Consider the following 8,620-nt stretch of genomic DNA (forward strand, 5'->3'; position numbering starts at 1 on the left):
GCCCGGATTGCTCTCATGTGCGTTACGGGGCATCGTTTCTGTCGCGCCGAATTCCATCGAGCTGGGAAATCGCTCATTTTTGCGTCGCCAAATATCGTACGAACGCCGTGAAACTTCCACAGGCTTTTCCAGCAGATTGGCACGTGCACTCAAAAAAGTCAAAATTTGTACACATAGACCCCATCAAACGGGAGAAATTGGCCGGGATTGCTCTCATGTGCGTTACGGGGCATCGTTTCTCTCGCTCCGAATTCCATCGAGCTGGGAAATCGCTCATTTTTGCGTCGCCAAATATCGTACGAACGCCGTGAAACTTCCACAGGCTTTTTCAGCAGATTTGCACGTGCACTCAAAAAAGTCAAAATTTGTACACATAGACCCCATCAAACGGGAGAAATTGGCCCGGATTGCTCTCATGTGCGTTACGGGGCATCGTTTCTCTCGCGCCGAATTCCATCGAGCTGGGAAATCGCTCATTTTTGCGTCGCCAAATATCGTACGAACGCCGTGAAACTTCCACAGGCTTTTCCAGCAGATTTGCACCTGCACTCAAAAAAGTCAAAATTTTTACACATAGACCCCATCAAACGGGAGAAATTGGCCCGGATTGCTCTCATGTGCGTTACGGGGCATCGTTTCTCTCGCGCCGAATTCTCTCGAGCTGGGAAATCGCTCATTTTTGCGTCGCCAAATATCGTACGAACGCCGTGAAACTTCCACAGGCTTTTTCAGCAGATTTGCACCTGCACTCAAAAAAGTCAAAATTTTTACACATAGACCCCATCAAACGGGAGAAATTGGCCCGGATTGCTCTCATGTGCGTTACGGGGCATCGTTTCTCTCGCGCCGAATTCCATCGAGCTGGGAAATCGCTCATTTTTGCGTCGCCAAATATCGTACGAACGCCGTGAAACTTCCACAGGCTTTTTCAGCAGATTTGCACGTGCACTCAAAAAAGTCAAAATTTTTACACATAGACCCCATCAAACGGGAGAAATTGGCCCGGATTGCTCTCATGTGCGTTACGGGGCATCGTTTCTCTCGCGCCGAATTCTCTCGAGCTGGGAAATCGCTCATTTTTGCGTCGCCAAATATCGTACGAACGCCGTGAAACTTCCACAGGCTTTTTCAGCAGATTTGCACGTGCACTCAAAAAAGTCAAAATTTGTACACATAGACCCCATCAAACGGGAGAAATTGGCCGGGATTGCTCTCATGTGCGTTACGGGGCATCGTTTCTCTCGCTCCGAATTCCATCGAGCTGGGAAATCGCTCATTTTTGCGTCGCCAAATATCGTACGAACGCCGTGAAACTTCCACAGGCTTTTTCAGCAGATTTGCACGTGCACTCAAAAAAGTCAAAATTTTTACACATAGACCCCATCAAACGGGAGAAATTGGCCGGGATTGCTCTCATGTGCGTTACGGGGCATCGTTTCTCTCGCGCCGAATTCCATCGAGCTGGGAAATCGCTCATTTTTGCGTCGCCAAATATCGTACGAACGCCGTGAAACTTCCACAGGCTTTTCCAGCAGATTTGCACCTGCACTCAAAAAAGTCAAAATTTTTACACATAGACCCCATCAAACGGGAGAAATTGGCCCGGATTGCTCTCATGTGCGTTACGGGGCATCGTTTCTCTCGCTCCGAATTCCATCGAGCTTGGAAATCGCTCATTTTTGCGTCGCCAAATATCGTACGAACGCCGTGAAACTTCCACAGGCTTTTCCAGCAGATTTGCACCTGCACTCAAAAAAGTCAAAATTTTTACACATAGACCCCATCAAACGGGAGAAATTGGCCCGGATTGCTCTCATGTGCGTTACGGGGCATCGTTTCTCTCGCGCCGAATTCTCTCGAGCTGGGAAATCGCTCATTTTTGCGTCGCCAAATATCGTACGAACGCCGTGAAACTTCCACAGGCTTTTTCAGCAGATTTGCACCTGCACTCAAAAAAGTCAAAATTTGTACACATAGACCCCATCAAACGGGAGAAATTGGCCCGGATTGCTCTCATGTGCGTTACGGGGCATCGTTTCTCTCGCTCCGAATTCCATCGAGCTTGGAAATCGCTCATTTTTGCGTCGCCAAATATCGTACGAACGCCGTGAAACTTCCACAGGCTTTTCCAGCAGATTTGCACCTGCACTCAAAAAAGTCAAAATTTTTACACATAGACCCCATCAAACGGGAGAAATTGGCCCGGATTGCTCTCATGTGCGTTACGGGGCATCGTTTCTGTCGCGCCGAATTCCATCGAGCTGGGAAATCGCTCATTTTTGCGTCGCCAAATATCGTACGAACGCCGTGAAACTTCCACAGGCTTTTCCAGCAGATTGGCACGTGCACTCAAAAAAGTCAAAATTTGTACACATAGACCCCATCAAACGGGAGAAATTGGCCGGGATTGCTCTCATGTGCGTTACGGGGCATCGTTTCTCTCGCTCCGAATTCCATCGAGCTGGGAAATCGCTCATTTTTGCGTCGCCAAATATCGTACGAACGCCGTGAAACTTCCACAGGCTTTTTCAGCAGATTTGCACCTGCACTCAAAAAAGTCAAAATTTTTACACATAGACCCCATCAAACGGGAGAAATTGGCCCGGATTGCTCTCATGTGCGTTACGGGGCATCGTTTCTCTCGCGCCGAATTCCATCGAGCTGGGAAATCGCTCATTTTTGCGTCGCCAAATATCGTACGAACGCCGTGAAACTTCCACAGGCTTTTTCAGCAGATTTGCACGTGCACTCAAAAAAGTCAAAATTTGTACACATAGACCCCATCAAACGGGAGAAATTGGCCCGGATTGCTCTCATGTGCGTTACGGGGCATCGTTTCTCTCGCGCCGAATTCTCTCGAGCTGGGAAATCGCTCATTTTTGCGTCGCCAAATATCGTACGAACGCCGTGAAACTTCCACAGGCTTTTTCAGCAGATTTGCACGTGCACTCAAAAAAGTCAAAATTTGTACACATAGACCCCATCAAACGGGAGAAATTGGCCGGGATTGCTCTCATGTGCGTTACGGGGCATCGTTTCTCTCGCTCCGAATTCCATCGAGCTGGGAAATCGCTCATTTTTGCGTCGCCAAATATCGTACGAACGCCGTGAAACTTCCACAGGCTTTTTCAGCAGATTTGCACGTGCACTCAAAAAAGTCAAAATTTTTACACATAGACCCCATCAAACGGGAGAAATTGGCCGGGATTGCTCTCATGTGCGTTACGGGGCATCGTTTCTCTCGCGCCGAATTCCATCGAGCTGGGAAATCGCTCATTTTTGCGTCGCCAAATATCGTACGAACGCCGTGAAACTTCCACAGGCTTTTCCAGCAGATTTGCACCTGCACTCAAAAAAGTCAAAATTTTTACACATAGACCCCATCAAACGGGAGAAATTGGCCCGGATTGCTCTCATGTGCGTTACGGGGCATCGTTTCTCTCGCTCCGAATTCCATCGAGCTTGGAAATCGCTCATTTTTGCGTCGCCAAATATCGTACGAACGCCGTGAAACTTCCACAGGCTTTTCCAGCAGATTTGCACCTGCACTCAAAAAAGTCAAAATTTTTACACATAGACCCCATCAAACGGGAGAAATTGGCCCGGATTGCTCTCATGTGCGTTACGGGGCATCGTTTCTCTCGCGCCGAATTCTCTCGAGCTGGGAAATCGCTCATTTTTGCGTCGCCAAATATCGTACGAACGCCGTGAAACTTCCACAGGCTTTTTCAGCAGATTTGCACCTGCACTCAAAAAAGCCAAAATTTGTACACATAGACCCCATCAAACGGGAGAAATTGGCCGGGATTGCTCTCATGTGCGTTACGGGGCATCGTTTCTCTCGCTCCGAATTCCATCGAGCTGGGAAATCGCTCATTTTTGCGTCGCCAAATATCGTACGAACGCCGTGAAACTTCCACAGGCTTTTTCAGCAGATTTGCACGTGCACTCAAAAAAGTCAAAATTTGTACACATAGACCCCATCAAACGGGAGAAATTGGCCGGGATTGCTCTCATGTGCGTTACGGGGCATCGTTTCTCTCGCGCCGAATTCCATCGAGCTGGGAAATCGCTCATTTTTGCGTCGCCAAATATCGTACGAACGCCGTGAAACTTCCACAGGCTTTTCCAGCAGATTTGCACGTGCACTCAAAAAAGTCAAAATTTTTACACATAGACCCCATCAAACGGGAGAAATTGGCCCGGATTGCTCTCATGTGCGTTACGGGGCATCGTTTCTCTCGCGCCGAATTCTCTCGAGCTGGGAAATCGCTCATTTTTGCGTCGCCAAATATCGTACGAACGCCGTGAAACTTCCACAGGCTTTTCCAGCAGATTTGCACGTGCACTCAAAAAAGTCAAAATTTTTACACATAGACCCCATCAAACGGGAGAAATTGGCCGGGATTGCTCTCATGTGCGTTACGGGGCATCGTTTCTCTCGCTCCGAATTCCATCGAGCTGGGAAATCGCTCATTTATGCGTCGCCAAATATCGTACGAACGCCGTGAAACTTCCACAGGCTTTTTCAGCAGATTTGCACGTGCACTCAAAAAAGTCAAAATTTTTACACATAGACCCCATCAAACGGGAGAAATTGGCCGGGATTGCTCTCATGTGCGTTACGGGGCATCGTTTCTCTCGCGCCGAATTCCATCGAGCTGGGAAATCGCTCATTTTTGCGTCGCCAAATATCGTACGAACGCCGTGAAACTTCCACAGGCTTTTCCAGCAGATTGGCACGTGCACTCAAAAAAGTCAAAATTTGTACACATAGACCCCATCAAACGGGAGAAATTGGCCGGGATTGCTCTCATGTGCGTTACGGGGCATCGTTTCTCTCGCTCCGAATTCCATCGAGCTGGGAAATCGCTCATTTTTGCGTCGCCAAATATCGTACGAACGCCGTGAAACTTCCACAGGCTTTTCCAGCAGATTTGCACCTGCACTCAAAAAAGTCAAAATTTTTACACATAGACCCCATCAAACGGGAGAAATTGGCCCGGATTGCTCTCATGTGCGTTACGGGGCATCGTTTCTCTCGCGCCGAATTCTCTCGAGCTGGGAAATCGCTCATTTTTGCGTCGCCAAATATCGTACGAACGCCGTGAAACTTCCACAGGCTTTTTCAGCAGATTTGCACCTGCACTCAAAAAAGTCAAAATTTTTACACATAGACCCCATCAAACGGGAGAAATTGGCCCGGATTGCTCTCATGTGCGTTACGGGGCATCGTTTCTCTCGCGCCGAATTCCATCGAGCTGGGAAATCGCTCATTTTTGCGTCGCCAAATATCGTACGAACGCCGTGAAACTTCCACAGGCTTTTTCAGCAGATTTGCACGTGCACTCAAAAAAGTCAAAATTTGTACACATAGACCCCATCAAACGGGAGAAATTGGCCCGGATTGCTCTCATGTGCGTTACGGGGCATCGTTTCTCTCGCGCCGAATTCTCTCGAGCTGGGAAATCGCTCATTTTTGCGTCGCCAAATATCGTACGAACGCCGTGAAACTTCCACAGGCTTTTTCAGCAGATTTGCACCTGCACTCAAAAAAGTCAAAATTTTTACACATAGACCCCATCAAACGGGAGAAATTGGCCCGGATTGCTCTCATGTGCGTTACGGGGCATCGTTTCTGTCGCGCCGAATTCCATCGAGCTGGGAAATCGCTCATTTTTGCGTCGCCAAATATCGTACGAACGCCGTGAAACTTCCACAGGCTTTTCCAGCAGATTTGCACGTGCACTCAAAAAAGTCAAAATTTTTACACATAGACCCCATCAAACGGGAGAAATTGGCCCGGATTGCTCTCATGTGCGTTACGGGGCATCGTTTCTCTCGCGCCGAATTCTCTCGAGCTGGGAAATCGCTCATTTTTGCGTCGCCAAATATCGTACGAACGCCGTGAAACTTCCACAGGCTTTTTCAGCAGATTTGCACGTGCACTCAAAAAAGTCAAAATTTTTACACATAGACCCCATCAAACGGGAGAAATTGGCCGGGATTGCTCTCATGTGCGTTACGGGGCATCGTTTCTCTCGCTCCGAATTCCATCGAGCTGGGAAATCGCTCATTTTTGCGTCGCCAAATATCGTACGAACGCCGTGAAACTTCCACAGGCTTTTTCAGCAGATTTGCACGTGCACTCAAAAAAGTCAAAATTTTTACACATAGACCCCATCAAACGGGAGAAATTGGCCGGGATTGCTCTCATGTGCGTTACGGGGCATCGTTTCTCTCGCGCCGAATTCCATCGAGCTGGGAAATCGCTCATTTTTGCGTCGCCAAATATCGTACGAACGCCGTGAAACTTCCACAGGCTTTTTCAGCAGATTGGCACGTGCACTCAAAAAAGTCAAAATTTGTACACATAGACCCCATCAAACGGGAGAAATTGGCCGGGATTGCTCTCATGTGCGTTACGGGGCATCGTTTCTCTCGCTCCGAATTCCATCGAGCTGGGAAATCGCTCATTTTTGCGTCGCCAAATATCGTACGAACGCCGTGAAACTTCCACAGGCTTTTCCAGCAGATTTGCACCTGCACTCAAAAAAGTCAAAATTTTTACACATAGACCCCATCAAACGGGAGAAATTGGCCCGGATTGCTCTCATGTGCGTTACGGGGCATCGTTTCTCTCGCGCCGAATTCTCTCGAGCTGGGAAATCGCTCATTTTTGCGTCGCCAAATATCGTACGAACGCCGTGAAACTTCCACAGGCTTTTTCAGCAGATTTGCACGTGCACTCAAAAAAGTCAAAATTTTTACACATAGACCCCATCAAACGGGAGAAATTGGCCCGGATTGCTCTCATGTGCGTTACGGGGCATCGTTTCTGTCGCGCCGAATTCCATCGAGCTGGGAAATCGCTCATTTTTGCGTCGCCAAATATCGTACGAACGCCGTGAAACTTCCACAGGCTTTTTCAGCAGATTTGCACGTGCACTCAAAAAAGTCAAAATTTGTACACATAGACCCCATCAAACGGGAGAAATTGGCCCGGATTGCTCTCATGTGCGTTACGGGGCATCGTTTCTCTCGCGCCGAATTCTCTCGAGCTGGGAAATCGCTCATTTTTGCGTCGCCAAATATCGTACGAACGCCGTGAAACTTCCACAGGCTTTTTCAGCAGATTTGCACGTGCACTCAAAAAAGTCAAAATTTTTACACATAGACCCCATCAAACGGGAGAAATTGGCCCGGATTGCTCTCATGTGCGTTACGGGGCATCGTTTCTGTCGCGCCGAATTCCATCGAGCTGGGAAATCGCTCATTTTTGCGTCGCCAAATATCGTACGAACGCCGTGAAACTTCCACAGGCTTTTCCAGCAGATTTGCACGTGCACTCAAAAAAGTCAAAATTTTTACACATAGACCCCATCAAACGGGAGAAATTGGCCGGGATTGCTCTCATGTGCGTTACGGGGCATCGTTTCTCTCGCGCCGAATTCCATCGAGCTGGGAAATCGCTCATTTTTGCGTCGCCAAATATCGTACGAACGCCGTGAAACTTCCACAGGCTTTTCCAGCAGATTTGCACGTGCACTCAAAAAAGTCAAAATTTTTACACATAGACCCCATCAAACGGGAGAAATTGGCCCGGATTGCTCTCATGTGCGTTACGGGGCATCGTTTCTCTCGCGCCGAATTCTCTCGAGCTGGGAAATCGCTCATTTTTGCGTCGCCAAATATCGTACGAACGCCGTGAAACTTCCACAGGCTTTTTCAGCAGATTTGCACCTGCACTCCAAAAAGTCAAAATTTTTACACATAGACCCCATCAAACGGGAGAAATTGGCCCGGATTGCTCTCATGTGCGTTACGGGGCATCGTTTCTCTCGCTCCGAATTCCATCGAGCTTGGAAATCGCTCATTTTTGCGTCGCCAAATATCGTACGAACGCCGTGAAACTTCCACAGGCTTTTCCAGCAGATTTGCACCTGCACTCAAAAAAGTCAAAATTTTTACACATAGACCCCATCAAACGGGAGAAATTGGCCCGGATTGCTCTCATGTGCGTTACGGGGCATCGTTTCTGTCGCGCCGAATTCCATCGAGCTGGGAAATCGCTCATTTTTGCGTCGCCAAATATCGTACGAACGCCGTGAAACTTCCACAGGCTTTTCCAGCAGATTGGCACGTGCACTCAAAAAAGTCAAAATTTGTACACATAGACCCCATCAAACGGGAGAAATTGGCCGGGATTGCTCTCATGTGCGTTACGGGGCATCGTTTCTCTCGCTCCGAATTCCATCGAGCTGGGAAATCGCTCATTTTTGCGTCGCCAAATATCGTACGAACGCCGTGAAACTTCCACAGGCTTTTTCAGCAGATTTGCACGTGCACTCAAAAAAGTCAAAATTTGTACACATAGACCCCATCAAACGGGAGAAATTGGCCCGGATTGCTCTCATGTGCGTTACGGGGCATCGTTTCTCTCGCGCCGAATTCCATCGAGCTGGGAAATCGCTCATTTTTGCGTCGCCAAATATCGTACGAACGCCGTGAAACTTCCACAGGCTTTTCCAGCAGATTTGCACCTGCACTCAAAAAAGTCAAAATTTTTACACATAGACCCCATCAAACGGGAGAAATTGGCCCGGATTGCTCTCATGTG

The sequence above is a fragment of the Lampetra planeri genome, unplaced genomic scaffold (assembly GCF_965212315.1).
Source record: "Lampetra planeri unplaced genomic scaffold, kcLamPlan1.2.h2 scaffold_522, whole genome shotgun sequence".
NCBI lineage: Eukaryota > Metazoa > Chordata > Hyperoartia > Petromyzontiformes > Petromyzontidae > Lampetra > Lampetra planeri.